Source organism: Cebus imitator, unplaced genomic scaffold (assembly GCF_001604975.1).
Source record: "Cebus imitator isolate Cc_AM_T3 unplaced genomic scaffold, Cebus_imitator-1.0 Scaffold689, whole genome shotgun sequence".
NCBI classification, from domain to species: Eukaryota; Metazoa; Chordata; class Mammalia; order Primates; family Cebidae; genus Cebus; species Cebus imitator.
Window position 1 is genome coordinate 388,110 of NW_016108004.1, and position 9,781 is coordinate 397,890.

Consider the following 9,781-nt stretch of genomic DNA (forward strand, 5'->3'; position numbering starts at 1 on the left):
CTGAGAGCTGGGGGCTGGGGGCTCGGGGCTGGGGGCTTGGGGCTGGGGCCTGGGAGTGGGTGCCACGCACAGAGGCCATACCTGGAAGAGGGTTTTCTGAGCCCTCACAGCCTCACTCTTACCTTCTCCCCACAGCCTCCAGGCAGCTCCAGCTCCAGCTGGGGGATTAGATGGAGCTAATGGGAAACCCACCCCGTCCACTTCCTCCCAGCTGTGTGAACTTAGGCAAGCCTCCTGGTCTCTGGGCCGCTATTTCCACGTTTGCACTGTGGGCATCACGCTTCTCCCTCACCTGCCCATGGGAGCAGCCACAAAGACAAAGGCTTGGAATACAGTCCAGACTGCCTGGGTCCAAATTCCTACTCTGCCACCTAAGGACAGTGCACTTTTGGGCAAGTTTCTCATCCTCTGTCTACGCCTCAGTTCCTTCTGCAAAAACAGCTCATGGGTTGTAGTTAAGGTTAAATAAGTAACTATTTGTAACATGCCTAGCACGGCGCCTGGCACACAGCAGGCACTGAGGGAACAGACCCAGGCATTACTCTGGGTCTGCTGTTGCTGTCCTATCTCACAGAGCTGTTTTGAGGTCTGGGCTTGGCCAAGTATACGCAAAGTGGAAAACCCACCCTCTGTAAATGGCTGAATGTCTGTTCTCTTTAACCCTCCTTCCCTGCAAGGTTTATGGCATCCACATCCACCCAAGAGCCCAGCTGGCACTAGGGGGGGCGGCCAGCACTGGGAGGGAAGCTGGGAAGACTCCACTCTGCCTTTGGGCAGCTCGGTGCCAGTGGGGAGATGATGGAGGCACATTCAGGTCAGCGAGCACTTGCAGGGAAGGGGGCGCAAAGGAGCCCCAAGGGCTAAGCTAGGCTCAGGACAATAGATCAGAGGCCAGGTACAGGGAGGTGCAGCCAACAAGGAGACACTGAGGGTTCTTGAGGAGGGGAGCAGGGCAGGCAGAGCTGGTCCCAGGCCCAGGCCTGCAGATGTGCAGACCCAGCTAGATGGGAGAATCTAGAAACTGAGAGGGCTGGGAGCTGGTGGCAGAGCAGGACAAGCATCAGGGACAGTGGCCCCGTGCCTACCCCACCCTCCCGGCCCAGTGGTCCTTGCCCTGGGCCCCAGGCCACTCTGTGCAGGAAGAGGATCTCCCTGCCTGGAGCCGGCCAGCCCTCACACCCAGGCCAGGCATCTGACCTCCACTATCCACCCTCTGAGCTGCTATGGGCTGTGGGGACGTCTGGAAAGATACGGCTCCCGCTCCTCCAGGAAATCTACTCCTTCTCAGGGACCCCCTGCTGTTGTGCTCCTGTGGACTGCACAGCTCTCATAACTGATAGTTCCCTTTTCATTCTGACTACCAGGAATCATAGAACCAACCATTCAGCCCGACTGGACCCTATGTGTCCATGTTCCAATGCTCCCCAAGCCTTTCTTTCCCGTTGCATCCGATTTTCCCCTGCCTTGGGCTGTCTACCTTGGTATTACAATACTTTTCTCCCACAAATACTTATTGGAATAAGGTAGGTATAAGTATAAAAATAGCTCATGTGCAAAATGGCAAATCCCCTCCGTCCCCTCCACACTCACCTGCTCCCCAGGGAATGAAACACTCAGAGGTCCAGGGTTGGGTGTGTCATGGGGGGAGCAGCGGGGGCAGAAGCAGGCCCCAGCCCTGCCCCTCTTGGCTCTGACATCTTGTCGCACATCGGAGCCAGGAAGGCCCTACTCTCACCCTAGAATGTCCTACAGCCCTGCTGATAACATTGATGACGTTGACTCAAATGTACTGAGTGCCTACGGCATGCCGGTGTCATTCCTAGCGCGGTACCTGAATGTGCCGTTACCCCCTAACAGCCTTGTGATATGAGTTCTGCTATCATTTTCCCTCTACCCAATGGGAAAACTGAGGACCAGAGAGCTTAAGGAGCGTGTCTAAGGCCACAGAGCTGGTACAGAGCTAGGACTCATGCCATGCTGTCTGATGCCACGAACCAGGTTCTTAGTAGCTACCCGTCCTGCCTCAGGGACTCGGGTGGTGCACATGACTTTCTGAGACTGAGATTGTCCGGCGCCTGCCCCTTGCCCATCTGTGCGGGGTTGCCCCTGCCTCCCCACCCCTGTATATCCAGACTGATCCAGGCTCTCCCTTTCACACCAGCCACACAGGCAGGCATCAGGCCTGGGCCGCCGCACCAATGGCAGGGAGGGGGTGGTGTAGGCAGAGGGCATCAGAAGACGCTCTGGAGCAGCAGGGCAGGGGGAAGAAAGCCAGACTTTGGCGTCAGAGGGGCTTGGGGCCCTCTTGAACCTCAGTTTCCACATCTGTAACATGGGAACAGGAAGGACCTGCAGGCAGGTTTAGCCGGGAGGAGGTGTGTGCTATGCCTCCCTCAGGCCTGGCCACAGAAGGACTGGCAAATGGCAGCTGGGGCAGGGTCCTGGCTCCTCAGAGCCTTGAGGGGCTGTCCTGGGACTGCCCACTGAGAAAAACCAGAGCTGGGTCCCCCAGGACCTCCCACCACCTTTACGCTCAGAATCCTGCCCCACAACTGCCTAGCTGTGTGGCCTTGGGTGAGTCACTCCGCCCCTCTGGCCTTGGATAACAGGAGAATGATGTTTTCTCGTGCTTGGCATACAGCGTCTTAGCCGAGAATTATTTTTATTATCCAGGGGTATCTTCCAGCCCCTTGGACCCCCCTCTCCATCCTGGCAGGCAGGCTGGGGTGGGGGCAGAGTCATGGGAGGCACATGTGCAGGAGAACAGACTGGGCCCAGACACCAGGCTCCAATGTAGAAGCCGCCCCCAGGTGCCAACACTGTAGGAGGTGGCAGAGAGCCGCCCCACTGCCCTAGTTTCCCCGAGAGCTTCCTTGCTGACGCGGGAAGAGACTCAGCACACAAATGCATATGCACATGCATGCACATCCCGGCTCACGCGTGTCCCCTGCCCAGGACAGCCAGAGCCTGGCACTACAGCCAGCGCTGCTCCTGGTGCCCTCAGCCCCTCCCGGGCACAGGACATGGGAAGCGGGATTCCATCCCGCTCTTCTGCGACTTGGGTCAACTCAACTTCCCTATGTGGGCCTCCATTTTTCATAGGGAAAGGGGGATCATGGCATCCCTTTCCTGAGTGAGAACCACTGACGTTCCATGTGCGAAGAGCCTGTGCCAGTTCCTTCTCCTCACTCTCCTCCCTGCCACCCTCCCAATGTGCCAGGCCTCCCCGCCCAAGCCCAGCATTGCCACTGCTGCCTCCCTGTGCTCCATTAAAGCAGCCTCCTTATTCCCTCCAGGCCCAGAGATTGTATCCCTCTCTGCCACCTCCACCCTGGTGGCCGAGAGCTCCTGTCACTGAAGCAGGGACACGCTCTCTCCAGCCGCACACCCGGGTCCCTCCTGTCCAGCACTACCCCGGCAGCCCTCAGTCACTGACACCCAGAGGGAGAAGGCAGGGAAGAAGCTGGAGCCGCCTCCCCCGCACAACCACAGCAGCCTGGATACAGGAACCCGAACGTCACCCAGTTCAGACTGAACTGGCTCTGCTGCCCACCCCACCAGCCCCCAACAAGGCAGTGACAAACACAACACCTCCACTGACAGGCCCTCACCACGTGCTGGGTCACGTGTAAAGCTTCTCATGCCTCATCTCATCTAATCTTCCCAGCACGCCTATGAGGAAACAACTGCTCTGCCCATTTTACAGATGAGGAGACTGATGCAGAGAAGCCACGAAGCCAAGTCTTGCTCAGGACTTGGGGTGGGCACTCTACGCTTTACTGCTGGGTCTACCCACAGCTCCTGAGAAACACCCAGGACGGGAGGACTGGCAGAAAGAGCAGCGGGGCCTCCCTCTACGCCGGACTGAGGTGAAAACCAACAGCAGTGTTTGCAGCAGACACATTCTGACCTTAAAGCTAAAAATTAAGTCCCCAAGGATAGGATGTTGTTTAGGGACTGGCCGGACACCCACCCCCAGGGTTCCGCTCCCCTGTTTTAGAAACGAGGGTAGCGGTAGCTTGGGTCTGCATCTCAGGTGCACACAAAATGTCAGGCTGGTAAACTCTGGTGGTGAAGACGGGGTGGCAGGAGGTGCCCAGCAAATGCCCCCATCCAAGCAAGAACCTGTCCCCAGGCCAGCTGGGCTGTGCTGGCTGGACCGAGGTCCCTTCTGAAGTGGCCTTCACGTGTGCGGTCCCGGTAGGCGGGCATGAACCCCCGAGTGCTCGAGTGTGGCTCCCCCAGAGGCACAGCCTCTGACCAAGGCTGGCCACACCCTGCGCTGGCCCAGCCGCACACAGAGCCCAGTGGCTCCCCGCTCTGCACCAGGACAGACGCCGCTGTTGTAGCCGTGGCTCCTGGGTTTGTATAACGCCCCCTTCCCGGCTCCCATGCCCCCCAGCACGCACATTAGGGCTCTCATCCAGTGCACAGGCCGCTTTTATTTCAAAGATTTCACGAGGCCATCCCACGAGTCATAAATAATCAAAGGTGCTCAGATGCTGCGTCCAGGTGTGCTGACTGACAGCCCTCCCCGCTGGCCGCGACCCGCCTCCTGGACTGGAGCCTGCCCCTTCCCAGCTCTTCCCCGCAAGGCACCCCTGCCACTGAAGCCCGTGTCTGCAGATCCCCAAATTGCCTGCCCACCCTCCTGCCTGTTTCCACGCCCTCTGAGTGCGCGGCGGCCACCCCAGAACTCCTCAGCCAGGTCGGCGTCCTCGGTGAATCCAGTGGGGCTGGGGCCCATTCAGCCACCCACGGGATGTTAGCTGAGGGCAGTTACTGTGGGGTAGCTTCTCAGAGGAGTCATACTCCAAGCAGAGGGAGCTGGCAGCGCCCAGATGTGGAGCAGAGGGAAGACAGCGTGTTCAGGAAAGATGGTCGTGCCAGAGACAGAAACCGAGAGACCAGCCTGGGGCTCCCTCTCACAATCTTGCTGGCTGTGGCACATCTTCATGGATGCAGCCTCCAGCACCCACCCCCATGCCATGACCCCTGGGGGCCTGGCCAGAGGACATGGTGGCCAAGGGCGTGGCGTCTAACTACAGCCCTCCTCCCAGGTGACCCACCACTGGGAGACAAAGTATAGGGAGAGAGATGGGTAAGATCCAGGGGACCTGGAGTGGAAACCAAGGCCAAATCCTACCTCGCCACCTCGGCAAGGCAACAAATTGCTCCCTCTCACGCTTTGCTGTTCTAAGATTAATGAGCTAATTAAAGTATGAAGATGGTTTCTTGTACACTTAAAAAGAGGTGATCAACCATCACACATTAATCACAATTATCACCCCTCCTCCAGGCAGTGTGCCTGGATTACGTCCCTCCAGGATCCCCATGTTCAAGGCTGGCTGGTGCTTGAGCCAGGCACCCATACTCTCCAGGGCTCCAGCGGCTGCTCTCCAAGGGCCCCCAGCACTCATAACCCTGACCCATCAGATCAGGGAGCCGCCTTCCTCCTTTTTCCTAGAAGCTCATTCCCAAATCTGCCCACCTGCTACCTTGCCCAGTGACTCAACAGTGCCCCTCCCCAGGAACATGGCTGGAGAGGGGAAAGGGGGCTGCAGGAGACGGGAGAGGAGAAAGGGGTGGCAGAGAGAGGGCCGCTGCTCTGCACACACGCCTCGGCCCCGCTGCACCCACCAACACAGACAGATAGCGGCTGCTCAACTCACTCAAGCATCGGTTCAGGGCTCCAGGCTCAAGATCGGGTCTCCTCCGTGGGATACCTGCAGAGAGACAGCGCAGAAGAGGTGAGAGGATGGTCAGATTGGGGCCTGCAGACCCGTCCTGCAGTCAACCCCACCCAAGTCTCTGCCCAGCCTGGGCTTCCCGATGCGCTGGGCCAGATGGAGCAGGAGGAGACCTGGACCCTGCCCTCCGGAAGCCTGCGGGCTGCCTAAAAATGTCACATTCATTCCAGAGTCAAGACTTCATTTTCAGTAAAGCAAGGGCCTGGGCTACGGCAGGCTGGGATTCAGGCACCCGCAGTGCCCCAGGGGACACACAGACTAGAGCAGCAGCACAGCTGCCACCTATCCAAGCCTGTCTGCAGTGGAAGTCACAGTTCTCTGGCCCCTGGACACACAGGGAACCTCAAATCCTCCCTCCTGAGGCCACATGTGGTTCATGGTCCCAAGGAGCACAGAGGAGCTGATGGGAAGGGAGTACCCAGGGCCTCCTTCCCACATCTGCCTGAAGCCTTTACCTGGGCCCAGTCTCAGCTTTGTCTCTGGCTCACCCTGCGACCCTCACCGTGCCTCCCATCAGTACAGGCAGGTACGTGCTGGGACTTGCGCAAACACAGACTGCTGGGCCCCACCCCGAGAGTCTCCATCAGTAGGTCCCAGGGGGTGGGGGCCTGAGGATCTGCATTCCCAGCAAGCTCCCAGGTGATGCTGATGCTGCCTGCTGGGGATCACACTTTGAGAACTGTTGGCCTTGAAGATGTGTCCAGCCTGGAAAGTGCAAAGCCCATACCCTCAAGGAGTTGACAGGCTAAATGGGAGGCTATGCACACACACACACACACACACACACACATGCATGCACACACATCTGACTTGCAGTGGCCACGGGAGGAAATGTGGCTTCTTAACACTAAGGAGATTCATCAGGGGCGGGCTGTGGCTGGTGCAGTCATGGAAGGCTTCCTAAAGGAGGTGAAGGCCTAAATGACGACCTTCACATATTATAGTCTTATAATGCAAGTAGCACACAAAAGCATTCTCTTTTTAAGAGGTTCAAGTATAGTGGTCTGTACAGGAAGCACTCTCTTTCCCAGTCACCTCTCCAGACGTACTGACTGCCATCCCTTTGGCGTGAAACTTAACTGTGCACGTGCAGAGGTGCACACGGACGCGGGGGTATGTGCCAGGGAGCACAGCCTCCGTGCTGGTGAGCACCTGCCTTCCTCACTTCACAGATGTTTGAGACCTTTCCCTGTCCATACAGAGCAATAACTACGCTTGTGCTCACTGAGCACTTACTGCGTGCCAGACACCGGGATGAGTGCTGTACCTCTTAACCCACCTAATCCTCTTAACAACTCCCTAAGTGGGTGCTGTTTTGATCCTCATTTTGTAGATGAGAAACTGAAGTGGGCCAGGCATGGTGGCACACGTGTGTAATCCCAGCACTTTGGGAGGCTGAAGTGGGAGGATCGCTTGAGCCCAGGTATTCAAGACCAGCCTGGGCAACATAGCAAGATCCTGTCTCTGCCAAAAAAAAAAAAAAATTTAAAAAAATTAACTGGGTATGGTGGTGTGCACCTGTGGTCCCAAGTTACTCAAGAGGCTGAGGCAGGAGGATCGACTGAGCCCAGGAGGTGGAGGCTACAGCGAGCTATGATCATGCCACTGCACTCCAGCCTGGGTGACAGAATAAGACTCTATCTCTAGAAAAGAAAAACCAAAAGAAAGAAAGGAAAACTGAGGTACGGAGTGGAGCGGTGACCCGTAAGCCATCCGAGCGTGCAGCCGGGGCACGATGGAGCCAAAGCTTGGACCCAGGCTGTGAAGCTCCAGCATGTTCTCCTGACAGTCACAGTTGAGCTCTCGTGGTGCTGCACTGAGGCATGCCACGTGGGGTGTCCTCTCGCCTGTTTAACCAGACCCCCAAGGATGAGTAAAGCAAGGGCCTGGGCTACAGGAGGCTGGGATTCAGGCGCCCACACCACCCTGGGGGACACACAGACTAAGAGTGCAGCCACCACCCCTCCAAGCCTGTCTGCAGCAGAAGTCACAGTTCTCCGGCCCCCGGACACACAGGGCTGAACTTCAAATCCTCCCTCCTGAGGTCACATGTGGCTCATGTGTTTCCAGTTTTTTATTTCAAACATAGCCGGAAAAAACACCTTGTCTCACTGCACACATGTGCAAGTATTTCTCTGGGAGCATTCCTAAAGGGTAGATCAAAAGGTATACACGTTTTACATGTAGACACTTGCTACCAAGTTGACCTCCAAAACACATCTGTACTGATCCATTTCCCCATGTGAGCACTGCTTCAGAACCGTTCCCGCTTACTTGGCACCTGCTGTGCAACGGATCCAGTAACATCTGGGTTGTCACTTCCACTCTGCAGAAAAGCAAACTGGCTCAGAGAGGTTATGCTGTCTGCCCAAAGTCACAGAGCACAGCAATTTGCCTCAATATTATAAAAGAGAAGAGTGAGGAGGGAAGAAAGGAGGAAGGGAGGAAGGGAAGGAAGGAGGGAGAGGAAGAGGGAGGGAGGGAGCAAGGGAGGGAAACTGCTTGGCCTCACATCCCTGCCATTTTTCTGCTTCCCTTTAATAGCAAAACTCAAGAGCTGTCTCGACTGCCTCCACGCCCTCACTTCGGGTTCCCTCTCCAGTTGGGCATCTGTCCCCACCACTTCACAAAACTGCTCTTATCAAGGTCCCCCAGAAACCTCAGTTTTGTCAAGCCCAATAGTCATTCTCCGTCCCCCATGGTCCCTGTGCTCCCAGCAGCATCTGACATGGCTGACTGCTTTCTCCATCAGGAGATATTTTATCTCCGAGTTTCCAGGGCTCAGCCTCACCTGGGTGTCCTTGACACATCCCTCCCCTGTTACCTAACTTCCCCCCCAGCATCTGAGGCCCCAGGGCTCTCCAGGGCCCCCCTCTCCATCCCACCCCATCTGTGCACTCCTTAGCTTTCACCCCCCACTGTGCCTCCAGGTCCCTCTCACCAGCCTCAGCGCCCTCCTGAGCACCAGCTCGTGTTCAGAGGCCTATTTGTCTTCTCTGCTTGCTCATCTAACCCACCTGTCCAAAACAGAACTCTTCATTTTCATCCCCAAATTACGTCGCCCTCCATCTTGACTTTCTCTCTCCCTCGATCCACACCCAAGCCATCAACACACCCTGTCAGGTCTACCCCAGAACACAACCAGAAACTGACTGCTTCCCCCACGCTCCTCTGCCCACCCTGGCCAGCTCTTGCCTGGATTACTGAAACAGCCTCCACCCTCACTCAGCTCTTTGCCTCCACCCCGGCCCCAAACTACCACAGCAGCATGATGGTGGTGAGAATCAGGCCCCGCGGCTACCCTGCCATAAGCCCGTGGCACAGACTCGAGTCCCAACTCTCTCCAAAGCCTCCGAGGCCCTGCCCACCTCTCAAAAATCATCTTCCACCACAATCGGCCTCCCTCCCACACTGGCCAGTCTCAGGGTCTTCGCCCCTCTTGCTCCTTCTGCTGAAAGTTCTTCCCCAGGCCTTTTTTTTACCATCCCAGGCACCCTTGGGAAGATGCCTACCATGTACCTCAATCTCTCCCAATTTTCTTAGCATTTCCCCCGCCTGATATTATCTTGCCTATTTATGTGTGGCCTTGTTTCTTGTGTGCCTCATCACAACATGAACTCCATAAGGCAGGAAGGGCCCACAGCCACCTCTGGATTCGCCTCTGTACTATGCACCCAGGAGATAGTCAATACATACTTGCTGAAGGAGGGAAGGAAGGAAGGGAGGGAGGGAGGAAGGAAGGAAGGAAGAAGAAAGGAAGGAAGGAGGAAGGAAGGAGGAAGGAAAGAAGGAAGAAGGAAGGAAGGAGGAAGGAGGAAGAAAGGAAGGAGGGAGAAAGGAGGAAGGAAAGAGGAAGGAGGAAAGAAGGAAGGAGGAAGGAAGGAAGGAGGAAGAAAGGAAGGAGGGAGAAAGGAGGAAGGAGGAAGGCAAGAGGAAGGAGGAAAGAAGGAAGGAGGAAGGAAGGAAGGAGGAAGGAGGAAGGAAGGAGGAAGGAGGAAAGAAGGAGGAAGGAAGGAGGAAGGAAGGAAGGA

General features: G+C 56.6%; 1 protein-coding gene across 4 annotated transcripts in view; it reads right to left on the reverse strand.

Moving 5' to 3' along the window:
• LINGO1 (leucine rich repeat and Ig domain containing 1) overlaps positions 1-9,781 on the reverse strand; it is a 161,217-nt gene that overhangs the window by 126,489 nt on the left and 24,947 nt on the right. For all 4 annotated transcript variants that reach the window (XR_005198339.1, XM_037734937.1, XM_017518604.2 and 1 more), the window contains exon 2: positions 5,673-5,726. The gene's annotated coding sequence lies outside the window, so the exon portion shown is untranslated. The remainder of the gene's footprint in view (positions 1-5,672; positions 5,727-9,781) is intronic.